We start from the raw sequence: 22,860 nt of genomic DNA on the forward strand, positions 1-22,860 counted from the left end.
CGGTGATATGGTTGAATCGCTCCCGTGTGCATGATTTGCGACTGTTTGACAGTTCTATTACATGGGAGGAATGTGTAAGAAGCAGACATTCCTCACATGTAATAAAGCTGTCAAACAGTCGCAAATCATGCACACGGGAGCGATTCAACCATATCATCGAGCAGCTGTAAATACTCGGAGCTCGGCCCGAGCATACTCGGACAGAACATACTCGCTCAACACTACTCACAACTAGTGTTGAGCGATACCTTCCGATATCAGGAAATATCGTATCGGATTGGATCGGACCGATACCCAAAAAGTATCGGATATCGCCGATTCCGATACCGGAAACCAATGCAAGTCAATGGGACACAAATATCGTAATGAAAATAAACCCTTTCTTTCCTTGTAGGTTAATTCTACATGAAGTAAAACAACTAAGAATAATGTAGAATGTATTAGGCGAAAAGCCGGCAATTCATCAGCGGCATACACCGGTACCCGACAATTTACAACAGAAAGAATAGAACATCACACATAGATTAGATACATAGAAACATGTCAGTCACATATATAAGAAGTACAGTGACAGTGTTGATTACTGTACTTGTCATTTAGTGTAAAGGATTTATTTAAAAAAATAATTGTGTTTTCATGCACCGTCTCTTTAAAAAAGCCGGCCGGCAATTCGGCATCTGTACCCGACAATTTAGAATAAAAGGAATGGAGAATCATACATAGATTAGATAGATAGAAACATGTCAGTCACATATATATGAAGTACAGTGACAGTGTTGATTACTGTACTTGTCATTTAGTGTTAAAATAAAGGATTTATTTAAAAAAAAATTGGCGTGGTGTTCCCCTTAATTTTAGTCTCTAGCGGAGGTTAAGCAGACGGCTGGGGCAGATGTTTGAAGCCTGGGAAGGGGGTAATACCCACGGAGCTTCCCAGGCTACTAATATCAGCCCCCAGCTGAATACCTAGCCTTTACTAGCTATTAAAATGGGGGACCCCCTCAAAAAAATGACGTGGGGTCCCCCCTAATTTAATAGCTAGCAAAGGCTAGGCAGACAGCTGGGGGCTGATATTAATAGCCCAGGAAGGGTGCCATGAATATTGGCCCCCTCCTAGGCTAGAAACACCAGCCGTCAGCCGCCCCAGAAATGGCGCATCCACAGGATGCGCCAATTCTGGCACTTAGCCTCGCTCTTCCCACTGCCCTGTAGCGGTGGCAGTGGGGTAATAGGGTTGGGGTTGATGTCAGCTTATAATGCCAGCTGACATCAAGCCCAGGTTAGTAATGGAGAGGCGTCTATAAGACACCCCCATTACTATCCCCATAGTCAAAGTAAAAAAAAAAAAACACAAACACCCAGAATAAAGTCCTTTAATTGAAATAAACACACAATTCTTTATTGTTCTAAATTAAACCATACTTACCGTCACGCCCATTCCAGCTGAAGCCAACGATCTCCTGCAAAAAAAGAAAAATAATAAAGCAACATCATCCTTACCTTTCCATGGTTCCCAGGATGGCTCCAGCTCTGCTACATCGAGATGACAGGCTGGACCGCAGCAGAACGCTGCCATCCAGCCTGTCATCCCGCAGACACCGAGAAGCGCAGGCATGCTTGCGCTCCTCAGTGTCTCTCTGTGACGGCATCCAGATGAGCCGAGTTCATGTCCAATGAACTCAGCTCACCTCATGCAAGTCACTGACAGCGTGGGAGAATTCTCCTGCACTCAGCGCTTCAGCGTGAGAATTCTCCCACGTTGTCAGTGACGTGCATGAGGTGAGCTCATGTCCAATGAACTCGGCTCACCTCATGCACGTCACTGACAGCGTGGGAAAATTCTCCTGCACTCAGCGCTTCAGCGTGAGAATTTTCCCACGCTGTCAGTGACGTGCATGAGGTGAGCTGAGTTCATTGGACATGATCTCACCTCATTCACGTCACTGACATCGTGGGAGAATTCTCACGCTGAAGCGCTGAGTGCAGGAGAATTCTCCCACGCTGTCAGTGACGTGCATGAGGTGAGCCGAGTTCATTGGACATGAACTCGGCTCATCGGGATGCCGTCACAGAGAGACACTGAGGAGCGCAAGCATGCCTGCGCTTCTCAGTGTCTGCGGGATGACAGGATGGATTGCAGCTTTCTGCAGCGGTCCAGCCTGTCATCTCGATGTAGCCTAGCTGAAGCTGTCCTGGGAACCATGGAAAGGTAAGGATGAGGTTGCTTTATTATTTTTCTTTTATTGCAGGAGATCGTTGGCTTTAGCTGGAATGGGCGTGACGGTAAGTATGGTTTAATTTAGAAAAATAAAGAATTGTGTCTTTATTTCAATTAAAGGACTTTTTTCTGGGTGTTGTGTTTTTTTTAAATACTTTACAAGAAATTCATGGTGGTCATGTCTAATATTGGCGTGACCCCATGAATTTCGGGCTTAGGGCCAGCTGATAATGCCAAGCTGGCGTTAACCCCTTTATTACCCAGTGAGCCACCGCACCAGGGCCCTGGATGAGTTGGGTACAGCGCCAGAAGATGGCGCTTCTATGAACGCGCCATTTTCCGGGGCGGCTGCGGACTGCAATTTGCAGCGGGTGGGGCCCAGAAAGCTTGGGCCTCCCTGCGCTGCGGATTCCAGCCCCCAGCTGCCTAGTTGTACCTGGCTGGACACAAAAATAGGGCGAAGCCCCACGTATTTTTTTTTTTAATTATTTCATGAAATTCATGAAATAATTAAGAAAAAAGGGTTCCCTATATTGTTGTGTCCAACCAGGTACAAATAGGCAGCTGGTTGTTGGGGGCAGCCCGTTCCTGCCTGCTGTACCTGGCTGGACACAAATATAGTGCGAAGCCCCACGTCAATTTTTTTAAAATTATTTCATGAATTTCCTGAAATAATTAAAAAAAAATTGACGTGGGGCTTCGCACTATATTTGTGTCCAGCCAGGTACAGCAGGCAGGAATGGGCTGCGCCCAACCACCAGCTGCCTATTTGTACCTGGCCGGACACAACAATATAGGGAAGCCCTTTTTATCTTTATTATTTCATGAATTTCATGAAATAATTTAAAAAAAAAATACTTGGGGCTTCTCCCTATTTGTCTGTCCAGCCAGGTGCAACTAGGCAGCTGGGGGATGGAATCTGCAGCACAGGGAGGCCCAAGCTTTCTGCCCCCCCCGGTGCAAATTGCAGTCCGCAGCCACCCCGGAAAATGGCGCGTTCATAGAAGCTGGATGCTGTACCTGGCTGGCATACAAAAATATGGCAAAGCCTACGTCAACATTTTTGGGAAAAATTAATTAAAAAATAAATAATAATTTAGGGACTGCATCTTTATTAACTACTCAAATGTCATTTAGTGTTAAAATAAAGGATTTATTGAAAAAAAAAAATTGGCGTGGGATTCCCCGTAATTTTAGTCTCTAGCGGAGGTTAAGCAGACGGCTGGGGCAGATGTTTGAAGCCTGGGAAGTGTGTAATACCCACGGAGCTTCCCAGACTACTAATATCAGCCCCCAGCTGAATACCTAGCCTTTACTAGCTATAAAAATGGGGTACCCCCTATTTAATAGCTAGCAAAGGCTAGGCAGACAGCTGGGGGCTGATATTAATAGCCCAGGAAGGGTGGCATGAATATTGGCCCCCTCCCAGGCTAGAAACACCAGCCGTCAGCCGCCCCAGAAATGGCGCATCCATAGGATGCGCCAATTTTGGCACTTAGCCTCGCTCTTCCACGCTGCCCTGGTGCGGTGGCAGGGGGTAATATGGTTGGGGTTCATGTCAGCGCCAGCTGCCATGAAGCCCAGGTTAGTAATGATGGGCGTCTATATGACACCCCCATTACTAACCTACAAAGTGTTAAAAAGAAAAAACACACTACACCCAGAAAAAAATAATTTATTTGTAATAAAACACACAATTTTATTTAATTCTTAGTTTACTTAAAAAAAATAGTTACCTGTCCACGTTCCTGCGCTGATCTCCCATGCACAGCTGTCACATCTGGAGATGGTGACAGCTGTGCATGGCTGCTGTAAGCTCACGCTGCCGGGAACACGTCCGCTCCCGGCAGCGGGAGCCACTGACTGAGGTCACCGGAGTGCATTCAGGCAGCGCAGCTCCGGAGACCTCCTTTACGGCACTGCTGTACCGTGGGAATTTCTCACGATACAGCAGGGCCGTAAAGGAGCTAACCGGAGCAGCGCTGCCTGAACTCCGGCGAACCCGCTTATGCAATGACGGGGCTGCTTTACGGCCCCATCATTCTAGCGGCGGCAGTGGTTCAGAGCGGTCACATTCTATGTGGCTGCTCTAAACTGGAGATCATCGTGGGACACTCGTGGACTACTACCGAGGGGTAAGGATAAGGTTGTGGTTTATTATTTTATATTTTATTACAGGAGATCGATAGCTTCAGGGAATTAGGTGTCTAGGTGAGTATAGGTGTAGTTTTTTATTTTTTACTTTATTTTAGGTGGCGATCAGCGGGGACAGGTAATGTATAAACTAATTTATTGTAGGTAACCACTGGCCACCAATGACATGTATTTAAAATTTATTGGGGACACAGTAGGGCAATTTAAATATCAGGATCAGGCTGATGGGAACTACTGCTCCCATCGAGCTGATCCTGCTGGCACGAGTGGACGGGGGACAGACATAGGCCGATGGGAGTAGTAGTGTCACATCGGCCTATGTCTGCCTGCACGCACACACCCGCACACATCGCACAGACACCGCACACACCCGCAGACATCGCACAGACACCCCGCACACACTCGCAGACACACGCACAGACACCCCGCACACACCAATCATGATGGGTCTAATCGTCTGGGAGGTGAGGCTGACCTGTGCGGCCGTAGGAAAGTTCATGTGAATTCATGCAATGCAGTCAAGCATGAACTCACATGAACCCTCTGAGGGCACCGCGGCTACTTCAAATGAACAGCTGATCGGCATCACCTGATACCTCAGCTGTTCATTTGAAATAACCGGCGGGAAAGCGCAGCACAGAACGGGAAAGCCGGCGGTGAAGTCTTTTCACTGCCGGCTTCCCCGCCCGGGTCCTTCGCTCCCCGCTCCTTGGTGCTGCGCTCCCCGCCCGGTCCTAACTTACGATCGGGATGGGAGGTGGCGAGGGGAGCAGAGGATCGGGGTGGGAGGCTGCGGGGAAGCAGTATGGGGCTGTGCGATTGTTTAAAAGCCGGCGGCTTTTTACCGCCCGCCGGCTTTTAAACGATCAGGAGAATTCTCCCACGCTGGGATGGCATTCTGATGACAGGCTGTATCTCAGCTGAGCGCTGCCATCCAGCTTGTCATCCTTCAGAGACACTGCAGAGCGCAGGCATTATGGGAACTTCCGATTCCGGTATTCGATATTGTAAAAGTATCAGAATTAAGTATCGGAATTCCGATACCGCGAATATCGGCCGATACCCGATATTTCAGTATCGGAATGCTCAACACTACTCACAACGCATGCTTTGCACATTGTGAGGATTCTCTGATGACGGCACGTAACTGCAAGTTTGTGATTTGCATACATGCCATCCCATGACGACTAGACATGCGCGACCTCGCTCAATGCAAGTAAATTGCACATGTGGCCCTAAGTGTGGAAATTGCATACTTGCAGTCACATGACCACTCGCTTGCAGCAACAGCACTGGAGTGCACGCACTGTAAGGATTCACAAGTCTGCAGTCACATAGAGTGACTGCAGGCTTGTACCCTGAGGCCAGAAAATGCCTCTAAATAAATGTGAAGTTTTATAAGCTCGGAGTATATATTTCCACTCTGAATCTCCCTGTTCACTGCTTTGCTAATTACTGGAGTTGATCTGACCTTGTCCGTGCAAGGTTTCCTGGAGCAATTCTTTCTGGACATCAAGATTGTTGAGCTGACCCAACCTTTTCCTTACATATCAAAAATGCAGCATCTTACTGTTTCAGCAAAGTGGATGGGATTTATAGAAATCTCATGCCCTTGTGCTTTTTTTTACTCAATGTAAACTGCCCTGTGATGCGTGTTTCAAATCCTCAACAAGTGATTTTGTGTTGCGAGTATGCTGAGTTTTATATGCAGAAGCTTTCCATAAAATTGCATTAGATGCAGAAAATTCACAGATAAAAAAATGCATATAATCCGCACATAACTATATCAATACAATTTTTCCAAAACCAAATACCAGGAATTGTGAAAACAAAGCAACTTTGTTTAAAATATGACACATGAGCAAGAGACAAAAAATGCAGCATCAAAAACGCATGTAAAAAATGCATCCAAAAACACAATGAAAAAAAGGAAGTAACCAAACTTACTTAATATATGCAGAAATGGTGTTGAATATCTGCAACATCAAGACCTCACCAAATACTCATGGGAACGTAGCGAAAAGCCACATGTAAATTGTAAGATGGCTGCCAGACAGGTCCTTGAGGGGATATATTCATCATCGAGGTTGTTAGCGTCGGTGATGTAAGCCTGGGAAAACAGGCTCCAGCACGTATAGTGCTCAGAGAAATAATATGGTATATTGTTAACCATGATGTTAACAATTTGCTATCTTCTAGATGCCATGATCGCAGCATTTAGAAGATAGTGAGAGGGAGAGCACACCATCTCTTACCTCTCTGGCGCTCCCGTGATGTGATCACTAGGAGCCGGGGGTCACATGATGTCCGCTGGTTCTGCAAGGTACGATGGCCTATTAGACTCAGCTAGCTTACATGTAAGGTGTAACATACCTGGCGGCGTCCTTGCATAGTGGTCCATCTCCCACTGTGCAAGAGCGCGCACTTGATCTCCAGTCCAGTTTGCTACCCTGGCTTTCCTCCATGCTGTCTGTTTGCCTCTGTGTCTGCTGCTTAAGGGCGGCGCCCGATCACTTCCTGCTTTTTGTACCTGCTGCAGACACACCCCTTGTGCATCCTCAGCCTATTGCTGTCTGCCATCTGGTATTTAACCCAGCTGCTCCAATGAATCCCTGCCTGAGCATTGTGTTCTGTCAGTTGGCCTTTGGTCACTGATATGCCAGGTCCTGTTTATGTTTCCTGCCTTCGGTATCAGTTCCCGTGTCTGAACTGTGTCCTGTCTGTATTCTCTCCTAGCCTGTTTTGTTTTTTCTCTATGTCCGTACTTTCCCTTTTTCTGCAGAGTCTAAACTCGTACCTAACTCCTGCTCGTTGTCACTGTACTTCCGTTTGTGAGTTTGTGGTCCACTCGCTACTTCTCTGCAAGTACCCTGTGGGTATCTGGTTCTGCCTTTCCCTTCTAGTCTGTTCCGTGTGAACAGAGCCCTGTCTCTACCGCGTCTTTTGCTTTGCTCAGCTCTGTCCACCGCGTCTGCGGTTTTCGCTTTGGTCGGCTCTGCCCACCGCGCCTGCGGTTTTCGCTCTGCTCGGCTCTGTCCACCGCGCCTGCGGTTTTCGCTCTGCTCGACTCTGTCCACCGCGCCTGCGGTTTTCGCTCTGCTCGGCTCTGTCCACCGCGCCTGCGGTTTTCGCTCTGCTCGGCTCTGTCCACCGCGCCTGCGGTTTTCGCTCTGCTCGGCTCTGTCCACCGCGCCTGCGGTTTTCGCTCTGCTCGGCTCTGTCCACCGCGCCTGCGGTTTTCGCTCTGCTCGGCTCTGTCCACCGCGCCTGCGGTTTTCGCTCTGCTCGGCTCTGTCCACCGCGCCTGCGGTTTTCGCTCTGCTCGGCTCTGTCCACCGCGCCTGCGATTTTCGCTCTGCTCGGTTCTGTCCACCACGCCTGCGGTTTTCGCTCTGCTCGGCTCTGTCCACCGCGCCTGCGGTTTTCGCTCTGCTCGTTCCTGTATTCCCCGGTGTGGGTCAACAGCCGTGTCCGGAGTCTGACCTGGAGTAGACCCTGGTTCCTCTGCTCGATTCCTCCCTGGTGCACTGGCGTTGTATGCCGTCGTGCGACCTTGGTCGGATCGGGCAGATATTTAGTTACGCCCCTCCAGGCACTCTCCGGTTCATGGCACAGTGGAATCACTACATAAACAAGCACACGCCAGTCAGTCCGGGCGTGTGCATTACAGCATGCTCAGGCCATGGTTCCCGTTGAGCCCCACTGCCTTCGCTCTCTGAGACGTTTTCCAGTGAATACGTGCATTAAAAATAAATAATTTTTTTTTTTTCTCTGTCTGAGTTCCAGGCGAATTACACACCCGTCCAGATGGATCTTTCTGCACTCGTTCCTGCGGATCCGCCACGGTGCTATGGGGATCCAAGACAGAGTCGTGCATTTGTGGAGCAATGCATGCTACACTTTAAGGCCTACCCTCTCTATTTTCCTTCCGATTGGGCTAAAGTGGCCTTTATGATTGACTACCTAGCGGGTGATGCCTTGAAATGGGTCACCCCCCCCTATGGGAAGCATGGGATCCTGTCGTCCTTGACCTGTAGGCCTTCCTGGTGGCCATCCTGGTGGCCTTTTGTATGGTCTTTGAGGACCCTAACCCTGAAGCCCCTGCTGAAGCTTCACTTCCCAATATCCCGGAGCAGCCCCGACCGGTAATGTGTGTGGGTAGCGCATTAGACCTCCTGCCCGAAGAGACTACTGCCCACCCAGAATCCACACAGGATGACTACGCTCTCCGGAATACTTCTCACGACCTCAAGAGGCAGTCTAGACGTGCTAGGCATAGAGGCAAGCCGTCACGCCAAGGTCTGTTCTCCCAAAGACCTCCTGATTCCAACATTGAGGTTCCTGCTGAAGCTTCACTCCCTGTATCCTTGAGCAGCCTCGACGGGTAATGTGCGTGGGTAGCGCACCAGTTCTCCTGCCCGAAGAGACTACTGCCTACCCAGAATCCACACTGGAGGACTTCCTGCACCCGGTATCTGATGCTTCACCCACTTTAACCGGTGAGCCTGTCCAAGGGTACTCTGAAGCAGAGATTACCTCCGAGTCTGTGCATCTCTACTACCTGGCGGAGGACCCCCTGTTGCCTCCTGAATCCTCCAGGATACCACCTGATGACAAATGGAGAGAAACTTCCCTTCACCCGGTATCCGATACTTCGTCTGCTCCGTCCTGTGAGCCTGACAATGGGTACCTCAAAGCGGTAGTTACCCCCGAGTCTCTACACCCCTCCGACCAGGCGGAGGACCTCCAGTTGTCTCTTGAACTCTTCGGGGTGCTATCTGGTAGCGAATGGACAGAGACTTTCCTATACTCTGCACCTGATACTTCGCCTGCTTCGTCCAGTGAGTCCGACCTAGTGTACTCCGAAGCAGAGGTTACCCCCGAGTCTCTACACCCTTCCGACCAGGTGGAGGACCTCCAGTTGTCTCCTGAACCCTTCGGGGTGCTACCTGATAGCGAATGGACAGAGACTCTCCTATACTCGGTACCTAATACCTCGGCTGCTTCATCCAGTGAATCTGAACAAGTGTACTCCGAAGCAGAGGTTATCCCCGAGTCTCTACACCCCTCCGACCAGGCGGAGGACCTCCAGTTGTCTCCTGAACCCTTCGGGGTGCTACCTGATAGCGAATGGACAGAGACTCTCCTATACTCGGTACCTGATACCTCGCCCGCTTCTTCCAGTGAGTCCGACCTAGTGTACTCCGAAGCAGAGGTTACCCCCGAGTCTCTGCACTCTTCCGACCCAGCGGAGGACCCCCAGTTGTTTCCTGAATACTCCGGGGTACCACCTGATAACAAAGAGACAGTGACTTTTCTAAACCTTGTACCTGATACCTCGCCCATTTCATCCTGTGAGCTTGACAAGATGTACCCCGAAGCAGAGGTTACCCCCGAGTCTCTGCACCCCTCCAACCTGTCGGAGGGCTTCCGGTGGTCTCCTGAACCCTCTGTGGTGCTACCTGATAATAAGTGGAGAGAGACTTCCTTGTGTACTATTCCTGGTACTCCACCCGTTTCGTCTGTTGCTGAGGATGGCTGGATAGGAGGTAGCATCCTAGCTACCCAGAGGAGACCAGTTTTTCCGGTGGACAGTGGAAGTGATCTCCTTGAAGTGAAGGATTGTCCCTCAAATTCCCTGTGGAACATTCTGGCAGGCCTGAAGAAGAGGGGGCGTAAGGGGGGGCGTACTGTAACATACCTGGCGGCATCCTTGCATAGTGGTCCATCTCCCACTGTACAAGAGCGCGCACTTGATCTCCAGTCCAGTTTGCTAGCCTGGCTTTCCTCCGTGCTGTCTGTTTGCCTCTGTGTCTGCTGCTTAAAGGCGGCGCCCGATCACTTCCTGCTTTTTGTACCTGCTGCAGACACACCCCTTGTGCGTCCTCAGTCTATTGCTGTCTGCCATCTGGTATTTAACCCTGCTGCTCCAATGAATCCCTGCCTGAGCATTGTGTTCTGTCAATTGGCCTTTGGTCACTGATATGCCAGGTCCTGTTTATGTTTCCTGCCTTCGGTATCAGTTCTCGTGTCTGAACTGTGTCCTGTCTGTATTCTCTCCTAGCCTGTTTTGTTTTTTCTCTATGTCCGTACTTTCCCTTTTTCTGCAGAGTCTGAACTCGTACCTAACTCCTGCTCGTTGTCACTGTACTTCCGTTTGTGAGTTTGTGGTCCACTCGCTACTTCTCTGCAAGTAATCTGTGGGTATCTGGTTCTGCCTTTCCCTTCTAGTCTGTTCCGTGTGAACAGAGCCCTGTCTCTACCTCGTCTTTCGCTTTGCTCAGTTCTGTCCACCGCATCTGCATCTTTCGCTCTGCTCAGCTCTGTCCACCGCGTCTTCGGCTTTCGCTCTGCTCAGCTCTGTCCACCGCGTCTGCGGTTTTCGCTTTGCACAGCTCTGTCCACCGCGTCTGCGGTTTTCGCTTTGCACAGCTCTGTCCACCGCGTCTGCGGTTTTCGCTTTGCACAGCTCTGTCCACCGCGTCTGCGGTTTTTGCTTTGCTCAGCTCTGTCCACCGCGTCTGCGGTTTTCGCTTTGCTCAGCTCTGTCCACCGCGTCTGCGGTTTTCGCTTTGCTCAGCTCTGTCCACCGCGTCTGCGGTTTTCGCTTTGCTCAGCTCTGTCCACCGCGTCTGCGGTTTTCGCTTTGCTCAGCTCTGTCCACCGCATCTGCGGTTTTCGCTTTGCTCAGCTCTGTCCACCGCGTCTGCGGTTTTCGCTTTGCTCAGCTCTGTCCACCGCGTCTGCGGTTTCGAATTTGTCTCCCAGTGTGTACTGGACCCTACCCAGCCTGCGCTCTAGTCTGCCTGTTCCTGTATTCCCCGGTGTGGGTCAACAGCCGTGTCCGGAGTCTGACCTGGAGTAGACCCTGGTTCCTCTGCTCGGTTCCTCCCTGGTGCACTGGCGTCGTTTGCCGTCGTGCGACCTTGGTCACATCGGGCAGATACTTAGTTACGCCCCTCCAGGCACTCTCCGGTTCATGGCACAGTGATATCACTACATAAACAAGCACACGCCAGTCAGTCCGGGCGTGTGCATTACATAAGGTGCCTTTGATGCGGGCTCTGGCGCTGAGCCACCATCTTTCCTGGTACATGACAGCTGATCTGATCAGCTGTCATGTGCCTCTAACAGCTGCGGGAGGAATCACGATCCCATGCAGCTGTTAACATGTTAAATACCACTGTCAATCTCCGACAGCATCCCAACCTGTGACAACCCCTGTGGTTGTCATAGCTGATCTGCTATGAGCGCCGCTCAGCGGTCGGCGTTCATAGCATATGAGCACTTTTGTTATGACCAGCCCAGGGAATGGGGATGACTCGGTACCCGGGCCTTTGCCTTTAGGGATATCGTGGTGGTCGGCTCCCAGGCCCGTACCCTGGGGACACTCTTTAAAAGGGTGGATATTAGATTTGTTATTTTTATGAAAGTTCGTGATGCCACCTGTGGCTTCTTGTGAGAGTCACCAGCGCTGCGCAGTCCACTGAGGCCGGTGATAAGGCAGCTTGATGGTATAGCTCCCCACAGGTGGAGCTAGGCCTCAGGGCAGTGTATGAAGGGGGATGCAGGATAGGCGAGACCCAGCCGGGTCAGGGCAAGAACGGGGACAGACACGATAGTCACTTCAGTACCTTTTACTGGTGGAAAATCAGGCACATCCCAGAGCACTGTAGGGTGAAGGGTGCATATCAGGATCCTCCCCAATGAGCGGGTGTAGGGCCTCCTGTTTCTTGCCTCTGCGTAGTAAGTTTCTGACGTGCCTGGAGCTGGGCCTAACTTTGTCTCTGTCCTGCGCTGGCTGACCTTGTGGTAGGGCCTTTTCTTGGAGTACACGCTCCCAGCTGACGGGGCCTATGTGTCTACTGGCTCTGTTACGTATCAGCACTTTAGCGATTCTGGGACTTGTAGTTCTCCAGGGTTTCCGGTTATGCCTTACTGGGTCATAGAGATCCCGGTAAGCTTCGGACCCGGTGTCCGGTAAATTCTTCGGGGTGAGATGGCTAAGCTCCTCTGCCCCCTATGTACTAACTCTCCACTCACCTTCGGCCTACTCGAGCCCTCACTAGGCTACTCACACTAACGGCAGCTTGCCGCTCTTCACCGATTTTATGGCGCCGGCACACCTAAACCTCACTATTCTGAGCTACAACGGAGTCTGGACTGTGCTCCACTGCAGACTAACCTCTCTCAGGCTTCTCTACTGCAGGAGCTCCTCAGAGGAACTGCTGAATCACTCTCTGTCGACTCCAGACTAGACTAGACTGGCTCCACCTTCCCTATTTATATCCCTAATGGGCTCCCTCTGGTGGTCTGAGGTGGAAGGTGGAGATGTGTGAATGTTTATGGGGGCCTCTTGTGGAGGAATCCATCAATGCACTCTTCCAGGATCTGTGATACCAAGCGCAGCTGGGCGTCACATTCCCCCCTAGCAAAGCTCAGCACTCCCAGGCTGAAGTACATTTTATAAAACAACAATAACATGAACAATGCATTAACAATCATCCCTTTATGGGAGGCACATTTCTTAAGCGTTGCATAACAATTTAAACGAATACAAAGTGTCCTCAGAATTCAAGTCTCTTGTGGTGAGGTTCCCACACAGGATGTCCATCTCACAGGGTAGAGTACTTGGTGGTTTTGAGGGACCTGTCCCAAACCCTCAACGTAGGCCCTGGGGTGGCTGCAGGGCATGAAGATCCCGAGTTGGACCTCCAATAGAGCCACTCCAGACAGGTTTTTCTTCTGAGTAGAGATGAGCGGTGTTCGACTAGAACTGTTCGCCAATCTCAAATTCGAGCTGTTTTGGGCGATGTTCGAGTTGTTCGACGAACCCGAACGATTTGCAAAAAATTCGGCTGTTCGAGGTTATGTTCGATAACTGTTCGTGCACCAAAAGCGTGTCCTGCATGTCTGGTTCTATTTAGAGCACCAATCATGCAGGGATTGTCTGCCACTCACTGTAATGCCACAGCCATGGTGGTTGTGGCATTACAGTGATTGCCCAAATCGATGGGAACAGTGCCAACAGTGAAACATGAAAAGCCGGCAATTCAGCAGCGGCATACACCTGTACCCGACAATTTAGAACCGAAAGAATAGAGCTTCACACATAGATTAGATAGATATAAACATGTCAGCCACATATATACGAAGTACAGTGAAAGTGCTGCTTACTGTACTTGTCATTTAGCGTAAAGGATTTATCAAAAAAAATAATAGTGTTTTCATGCACCGTCTCTTTAAAAAAGCCGGCCGGCAATTCAGCAGCGGTACCCGACAATTTAGAATAGAAAGAATAGAGAATCACACATAGATTAGATAGATAGAAACATGTCAGTCACATATATATGAAGTACAGTGACAGTGCTGCTTACTGTACTTGTCATTTAGCGTAAAGGATTTATCAAAAAAAATAATAGTGTTTTCATGCACCGTCTCTTTAAAAAAGCCGGCCGGCAATTCAGCAGCGGTACCCGACAATTTATAACAGACAGAATAGAGCTTCACACATAGATTAGATAGATAGAAACATGTCAGTCACATATATATGAAGTACAGTGATAGTGTTGGTTACTGTACTTGTCATTTAGTATTAAAATAAAGGATTTATTATTAAAAAAATTGGCGTGGGGTTCCCCTTAATTTTAGGCTCTAGCGGAGGTTAAGCAGATGGCTGGGGCAGATGTTTGAAGCCTGGGAAGGGGGTAATACCCACGGAGCTTCCCAGGCTACTAATATCAGCCCCCAGCTGAATACATAGCCTTTACTAGCTATTAAAATGGGGGACCCCCCCAAAAAAATGACGTGGGGTCCCCCCTAATTTAATAGCTAGCAAAGGCTAGGCAGACAGCTGGGGGCTGATATTAATAGCCCAGGAAGGGAGCCATGAATATTGGCCCCCTCCCAGGCTAGAAACACCAGCCGTCAGCCGCCCCAGAAATGGCGCATTCATAGGATGCGCCAATTCTGGCACTTAGCCTCGCTCTTCCACGCTGCCCTGGTGCGGTGGCAGTGGGTAATAGGGTTGGGGTTGATGTCAGCTTATAATGCCAGCTGACATCAAGCCCAGGTTAGTAATGGAGAGGCGTCTATAAGACACCCCCATTACTAACCCCATAGTCAAAGTTAAAAAAAACACAAACACCCAGAATAAAGTCCTTTAATTGAAATAAAGACACAATCCTTTATTGTTCTAAATTAAACCATACTTACCGTCACGCCCATTCCAGCTGAAGCCAACGATCTCCTGCAATAAAAGAAAAATAATAAAGCAACCTCATCCTTACCTTTCCATGGTTCCCACGACAGCTTCAGCTCTGCTACATCGAGATGACAGGCTGGACCGCAGCAGAACGCTGCCATCCAGCCTCTCATCCCGCAGACACTGACCAGCGCAGGCTTGCTTGCGCTGCTCAGCGTCTCTCTGTGACGACATCCAGATGAGCCGAGTTCATGTCCAATGAACTCGGCTCACCTCATGCACGTCACTGACAGCGTGGGAAAATTCTCACGCTGAAGCGGTGAGTGCAGGAGAATTCTCCCACGCTGTCAGTGACGTGCATAAGGTGAGCTCATGACCAATGAACTCAGCTCACCTCCTGCACGTCACTGACAGCGTGGGAGAATTCTCCTGCACTCAGCGCTTCAGCGTGAGAATTCTCCCACGCTGAAGCGCTGAGTGCAGGAGAATTTTCCCACGCTGTCAGTGACGTCCATAAGGTGAGTAGTGTTGAGCCACCCCCGTAGTGTTCGAGTTCGGTTCGGTTCGTCGAACACCCGTGTGTTCGCCGAACTGTTCGTCGAACTGTTCGTCGAACACCTTCGAACACCGTTAAAACCAATGGCAGGCAAACAAAAACACATAGAAACACATAGAAAACACCTTCAAAGGTGTCCAAAAGCTGACAAACTGCTCAGAAGACATAACTAACACATGGAAAAGTGACAAGTACATATAGTCATGCGAAAATAAAAGAGGTGGAGGAGTAAAAGGAGGGGGAGACACAGATATAGGCATGTCATGCCCTTCTAAAATCCAAAAAGTGAGAAGCCGACACGGCCAGTCCGCTCCTGCCCGTGCCACCTCCGTGTCGCCGGGTTTGTGCCAGAGCCGCGGTGAACCCTGACGGCCAGCCCCCCTCTCCCAATACTGGTGCCTGTCCGCTGGTGGGTCGAGCGAGCCCCCCTGTGGTGGAGGCAGCTCTAAGCTTTTTAATTTAAATTGTCTCTCTAATTTGAATGAATACACTTTAAATCCATTTACAAGGATCTATTGGAGGGCAAGTCTCATGCCAGCAGCCGCGGTAATTCCAGCTCCAGTAGCGTCCACTAAAGCTGCTGCAGTTAAAAAGCTTTTATAAGGATCGAGCTCGGCTGTCCACCGCAAGGCATCCTACTGCCATTCCCAGCCCCTATGCCTTGGGGTGCCTCCTGATGCTCTTCACTAAGTATCCCATGGTCCCGAAGCATTTCCTTTGAAAAAATTAAGTGTCTAAACTACAGGTGGTGCAGCTTGCTTAACAGCCGGGATAATCCGCTTACTAGCAGACACTGCTACTAGGCACAAAGTATTTCCTGGGCTAGATGCAGTTAAAAATTTGTAATTAGATACTCTCGTTGGATGCTGAGAAAGCATTCCATAGAGTCTCCTGGCACGCCATATATGATTCTCTTAAAAAGCTTGGGGTAGGGGTCTAGGGGACCCTTTTATAGCCAAAATCACGGCCCTGTATCGCAATACGTCACCTAGGCTGAAGATAAATGGAACTGTAGCACCCTGAGGGCTCGGTTGCTAAAGACGTATTGCACCTCACCCAGAGGTGTGATATCTCACTCTCAGGTAAGGATGGAGTGTGGATCAGGACCCGACACCTGCATGCATTACACCACATTGCCGTGGGGCAGGGCGACCAATATGCCCCTGAGATGGGCACGACAGTCCCTGTCCCTGGCTGGAGTGGGGGGAGGGAACACTGAGGAAGGGGAACCCTGTAGTGCAGGAGCAGGGAGGAAGCAGTTCCTGGGTGCATTGAGAAGGGAGTATAAAAGGTGGGCACCATCTTAGTTCAGTGCAGAGAAGTCTGAGCAGAAGTGGCAGGGAGCAGGGGCTCTGCATGAGCTCTGCTCCGGAGGCGGGCCTAGTAACAGAGGCCCAGGCCTGGAAGAGGGAGAAGGAAGGAAGAGGAGCGGAGAAGGCTCCAGGAACGAGGAATGAAGGGATCCCAGGGGTGCGGACGGGCGAGTCGCCACCGCACACCCGAATCCACCTGCGTGGAGGGGTCAGGCCAAAGGGGGAGACCGGTCCCCGAACTAGTGGAGGCAGGAAACGACCCTCAGCTAGAAACCGGAGGCTCTGACATTTTATGTGGCGCAGCCCCTCGCTACACCCGCTAGGAAGGCACCACATAGGGTCAGGGAAACTGGCGCCAAGTTTACCAAGAGGAGGCCCGAGGCAGCCGGACAGAAGTGTTGGTAAGAAAGGCCAGACAAAGGACACACAAAGGGGGTCCTGTGAAGTGCTCCAAAGTTATCTGGGAGTTGTCTGAGCCCCTCACCTGGTGAGCACAGTACGACGTGGGCAGCCGTTACCTGCAGACGTGGTCTGGATAATAAGAACTGTGAGTAAAGGCCCTGAACTGCATCACTGACTCCGTGTCGTTACTGCTGCTGCCCTGCACCATCACCCCCATCCTCCGCATACACTGCCCTGAGGCTATACTCCTCCCGTGGGGAGTTATGCTACGCTCTGCTGCACCCACAACACCAGCCTCAGTGGTCTGCCCTGTAGCGGCGGTTCACTCTGACCGCAATCCACGGGTGGCGTAGTCGGACATTTAAACATGAAAACCACATAAATAGTTCCGCCACTGGTTTGACCGCCCTGAGCCACGGAACTGGGTCGCCGCCACGAAGACTACAACCACCAGCATCCACCAAAAAGGGTCCGGCTCCGGGTGTCCCAAGGCCCAGGGGGTGCGTCAGAACATTTTCATCACCTTTCACAATCACCAATGGGACAAGGCAGTGATGTCCTCTGTCCCCTCTCTTATACATCCTAGTGACGGAGCACCTGCTCTCATCAATTCGCCATAACCCCAATATTAGGTGGATTGAGGTGGGAGGCACCGAGTACAAGTGCTCTCTATTTGCTGATGATGTCCTAGTATATATCACTCAATCACATATATCCATCCATGCTGTTATGGCTGAAATAGATCACTTTGTTACATGGTAAAATTTTAAAATCAATGCAGCGAAGTCTGAGGCCCTCGATGTCTCCCTCCCCAAATCCATATAGGATTCCATCCAGTCCAAATTTCCCTTTGCCTGGCCCTCACAGGGTATCAAATACTTAGGAATTCCTATTCATAGAGACCTCTCCCATCTATGTTATCTTAATTTTGGGCCCTTTATTGAACAACTCCATACAGACAAGTTGGCAAGTTAGAACTGTAAGATTCACTACGTGAACCACTGGTGTTTTGTGGAAACTCACATGTACACTGCGTTCCAAATTATTATACAAAAAGTGTTTAGGAGTGATAAGGGAAGAATTTGTTTGTTTGTCAGTTAAACTCATTGATGGTGATGTGTGTCAGGGCTCTTTATATCACTGTAAGCAATTGCAGACACCTGTGCTAATTAGTTTGGCAGGTGTGTCCAATGAAAGGCAAGACTACTTAAGAAGGCTCTCTCACATTATTAAGCAGCCTACATTTTCTGCCAAAATGGGAAAGAAAAAGGATGTGTCGGCTGCTGAGAAGCAACAAATTGTGGAGTGTTTAGGTCAAGGCATGACTACAATCAACATTGTGCGATGATCAGGATGAAGTGTCCTGGCAATCAAGAAGTATGTAGCTGATTCACAGTACACACGTGTGCGTGCTGATAAGGGCAAATTGAGGACTCTTTCCTACAGGCAATTACGTCAGGTTGAAAGAGCAGCGGCAAAAAAGCCTTGTCATAGCAGCAGACAAGTTTTTGAAGCTGTTTGTGCCTCCAACGTCCCCCGAACAACAAGATGCAGGGTCCTTCAGAGGTTTGCAGCTGTGCATGCGCCATCCTGTCGACCTCCTCTATCCACTTCACACAAGCAGAAACGGCTCCAGTGGGCCAAACATTACATGAAGACTGATTTCAAAACTGTTTTGTTCACGGATGAGTGCCGTGCAGCGCTCGATGGTCCAGATGGATGGAGTGGAGGATGGCTGGTTGATGGACACCCCACACAAACACGGCTACAGCGCCAACAAGGAGGAGGTGGAGTAATGTTTTGGGCTGGAATCATGGGGAGAGAGATTGTCGGCCCCTTTAGGATCCCTGAAGGCGCTAAAGATGAACTCCATAATGTATGTGGATTTTCTCAAACAGCACTTCCTGCCATGGTTCAAGAAGAAGAACCGTGTATTTCACAGCAAGATCATTTTTCTGCATGATAATGCACCATCTCATGCTGCACATAAAACATCTGCATCTCTGGCTGATATGGGCATAAAAGGGGACAAACTTATGGTGTGACCCCCATGCTCCCCTGACCTCTACCCCATTCAGAACCTTTGGAGCATCATTAAAAGGAGTGTCTATGATGGCGGGAGGCAGTTCACATCTAAGCAACAGCTCTGGGAGGGTATTCTGTCCTCATGCAAAACAATTGAAGCAGAAACCATCCAAAACCTGACAAATTCAATGGACGAGAGAGTTCAGAAGCTCCTTTCGAACAAGGGGTCCTATGTGAAAATGTAACATCACCTAGAATAAAGTTTTGAGTTGAAAACTGTTTGATTTCAGTTTCTAACAACCTGCTAATGCTTATTATTTCAAAAATGACCATTTTTTTGGTCTTTATTAAAATGAAAAGGTTGATCGAAAAGTTTGGGGGATCTAAGAGTGTGGCAACCCAGTAGTCATGATTACTGCGAATTCTGACAATATGAGGGTCATGCTGCAGGTAGTGCAGCAAGAAGGCACTTATGTGCCTTGCGCATCTCGGAGCCCCAAAATTATTTTCCGGGCTAGATGCAGCTAAAAATTATTTTTAATTTTAAATCTGGTGAAGCTTTAGTATAGATGGCCTAATAGGATCAGTGCTGCACACTGCTACAAAGCCCAAATTATTTTCCAGTCAAGATACAGATAAACATGATTAGTAATTTGAAAGCTTAAAACGGTTGGTAGGGTGATTTTAACCAATCATCAAGCTTTTACTCTCCCCAGGATGACACAGGGGTAGAAAAGTCGTTTCGGATCCATGATTTGTTCATCTTTATGAACGTGAGTCTGTCTACATTATCAGTGGAGAGCCGCGTGCGCTTATCTGTCAGCACACCACCAGCAGCGCTGAACACACGTTCAGACAGAACGCTGGCTGCGGGGCATGACAAGATCTCCAAGGCGTAAGTGGCTAGCTCTGGCCATTTATCCAGATTGGAAGCCCAAAAAGAGCAAGGGTCCAGTGACACAGTCGTGGCTTCAATGTTTACTTGGAGATACTCCTGTACCATCGTCTCTAGGCGTTGACTATGTGTCAGACTTCTTGTCTCCTGTGGCCTTGCAAAGGATGGGCTAAAAAAGTGGTGAAATGATTCCGCAAAATTGATGTTACCAGCAGATACTGTGGTTCTGTTACGGTTTGAGTGCTGAACACTTGACGGTCCCACGGTTGGCAAGTTGGAACTGTGAGATTCACTACGTGCACCACTGGTATTTTGTGGAAAAGCACATGTAAGATTCTGCAACAGTCTCTGCTGATACTCCTGCATGCGTGCATCCCTTTCTATGGCAGGAATAATTTCTGCAAATTTACTTTTGTACCGGGGATCTAACAGTGTGGCAACCCAGTAGTCAGGATTATTTCTAATTCTCACAATTCGAGGGTCATGTTGCAGGTAGTGCAGCAAGAAGGCACTCATGTGTGTTGCGCATCCAGGAGCACCAAGTCCCTGTTGTGTTGGTGGCGAGGTAACAATCATGCTTCCTTCCTCTGTCCTCTCCCCCCAACCTCGCACAACAGAAATGTGATCAAGGTCTCCCTCATCTGATGAGTCTTCTATCAGTTCGTCCTCCACTTCTTCCTGGGCTCCTGCACCTTCCTCACTAGTTTGGCTGCTACCATGCGCCCTGGTAAAACCATCTCCCCCACCCTCACATGCCTGCCGCCTTGGTGCTGCCGACCGTCTGGACCTTGCAGATGTTAGCCCTTCCGCATACAACTCCTCCTCCTCTACTTCCTCCACCTCCTCTTGTGCCACCACCTGACTCCGAATTCTGTTTAACATGTGCTCCAGCATGTAAATCACCGGAATAGTCATGCTGATAATGGCATCGTCAGCACTAAACATCTTCGTCGCCATTTCAAAACTGTGCAGAAGGGTGCATAGGTCCCTGATCTGAGACCACTCCTCCAGCGTGATTTGCCCCACCTCTGAATCTCGTTGGCCCAGGCTATACGTCAGAACGTATTGCACCAGGGCTTGTCGGTGCTGCCACAGTCGCTGCAACATGTGCAGAGTTGAATTCCACCGGGTAGGCACATCGCATTTTAGCCGGTGAAGTGGCAGGCCCAACGACTTCTGTAGAGATGTAAGTCGCTGAGCTGCGGGATGCGAACGGCGGAAGTGAGCACACAGCGACCGTGCCCTCTGCAGAAGGCCATCTAGTCTGGGATAGTGGGCTAAAAATTGCTGGACAACCAGGTTCAACACGTGAGCCATACAAGGCACGTGTGTGACATTGCCCCGGCGAAGGGCCGCACCCAGGTTTGCAGCATTGTCGCACACGGCCTTCCCTGGTTTCAGGTCCAGTGGAGACAACCATTCATGAAATTGGTTCTCCAGAGCTGACCACAACTCCTCAGCTGTGTGACTCACATTTCCCAGACATTTCAATGTAAAAACCACCTGATGACGTTGAGCCCTACTGCCAGCATAGTAAGGAGGTGTGCAGGATCCCTTCTGCGCAGTTAGAAAGCTTGTGGCATGACCAGACAGGCTTTGGGTGCAGGTGGAAGACCGAGAGGAGGTTGAGGAGGCAGAAGCAGTGGAGGAACTTTGACATAAAGAGGATTGACGCACAACTCGTGGGGACGGCAAGACTTGGACAGCAGCCCCTTGTCCTGCTGTCACCATAGTTACCCAGTGCCCAGTCAGCGACATGTAACGCCCCTGTCCATGCCTACTCGTCCAAGTGTCTGTGGTGAAATGCACCCTGTCACACACAGAGTTTCTCAAAGAAGCGGTGATGTTGTGTGCGACATGCTGGTGGAGCGCAGGCACACCTTTCTTTGAGAAGTAGTGCCGACTGGGCATCTGGTACTGGGGCACTGCGACGGACATAAGGTCTCGAAAATCCTCTGTGTCCACCAGGCGGAAAGGCAGCATTTCTGTAGCCAAGAGCTTGCAGATGGTGAAATTCAACCTCTTAGCTTTCTCATGGCTAGGAGGAAATGGTCTTTTACTTGTCCACATCTGAGGGACCGAGGGCTGGCTATTGTGCTTAGACGGGGTTGATAAGGGTGTCCCCGGCAAACTGCCGGTCTGTGAGGAAGATGCAGGCGGACATGTTAGGTTGCCTTGATCCAAAGGTGGTGCTATCGATGTCGGACAGCGCTCAACACCAGCTGGTGTTACCACCTCCAAAGAAAATGATGACCTGCCAATCACGCTGGCTGTTGCGGGTAAAGAGGTGGCAGGTCTGCGCCCCAAAACAGGTGTGACTGCTGTCCCCCCAGTCACAGAGGATGAAGAGGCCGCGGATGCACAAGATATGGCAGACGGTGATTGGCCCGGCCGGCTAGGCCGCATTGTAGCACACTGAGCTTCCCACTGCAACTTATGCTTCATGTCCATGTGCCGGTTCATGCATGAAGTACTCAAACTATGTATTTTTTGGCCTCTACTTAGCTTTTGCTGACAAATGTTACAGATAACACGAGTTGGGTCATCTTTATCGATCTGAAAAAATGCCCAGGCTATGCAAGGCTTAGCACCCATGCGACCTGAAGAGCCACCACGACTTGTGGTGAGAGGCAGAGTTGTGTTTGAGGATGCAGTTGTTGACGTGCTTCCAGTACTACGTCTCTGTCCAGGAAGGCGCAACCTGACCTCGTCGTCACTAGCATCTTCCTCCACCTCCTCTGCTGACCTCATCTCTTGGCTGACTGTGGGTTGACAGTAAGTGGGATCTCCGACCTCATCATCATCACCCTGTGCGTTATCACACCCGTCGTCCTCAGAGCCAACCTGTTCCTGCCCTGACAAAAAACTAAAGTTGTCGCTCCAATCAGGTATTTGAGTCTTATCATCGTCTTCCTCATTGTCTCCACCAACAGGAGTTACAGTTTGGGAATGAGGGTCTACATTATGGTCAGAACCTTCTGCGTCTGGTCCTGGATCCGACTCATAAAGATTCTGGGCATCAGTGCAGATCATTTCCTCGTCTGGATTCACAGAAGCGCTGGAGTCGACCTCTGATTCCCAGGCTATAGTATG

The sequence above is a fragment of the Phyllobates terribilis genome, unplaced genomic scaffold, assembly GCF_046119375.1.
Source record: "Phyllobates terribilis strain yellow unplaced genomic scaffold, ASM4611937v1 Scaffold_1__5_contigs__length_1240528914, whole genome shotgun sequence".
In the NCBI taxonomy this organism is placed as follows: domain Eukaryota; kingdom Metazoa; phylum Chordata; class Amphibia; order Anura; family Dendrobatidae; genus Phyllobates; species Phyllobates terribilis.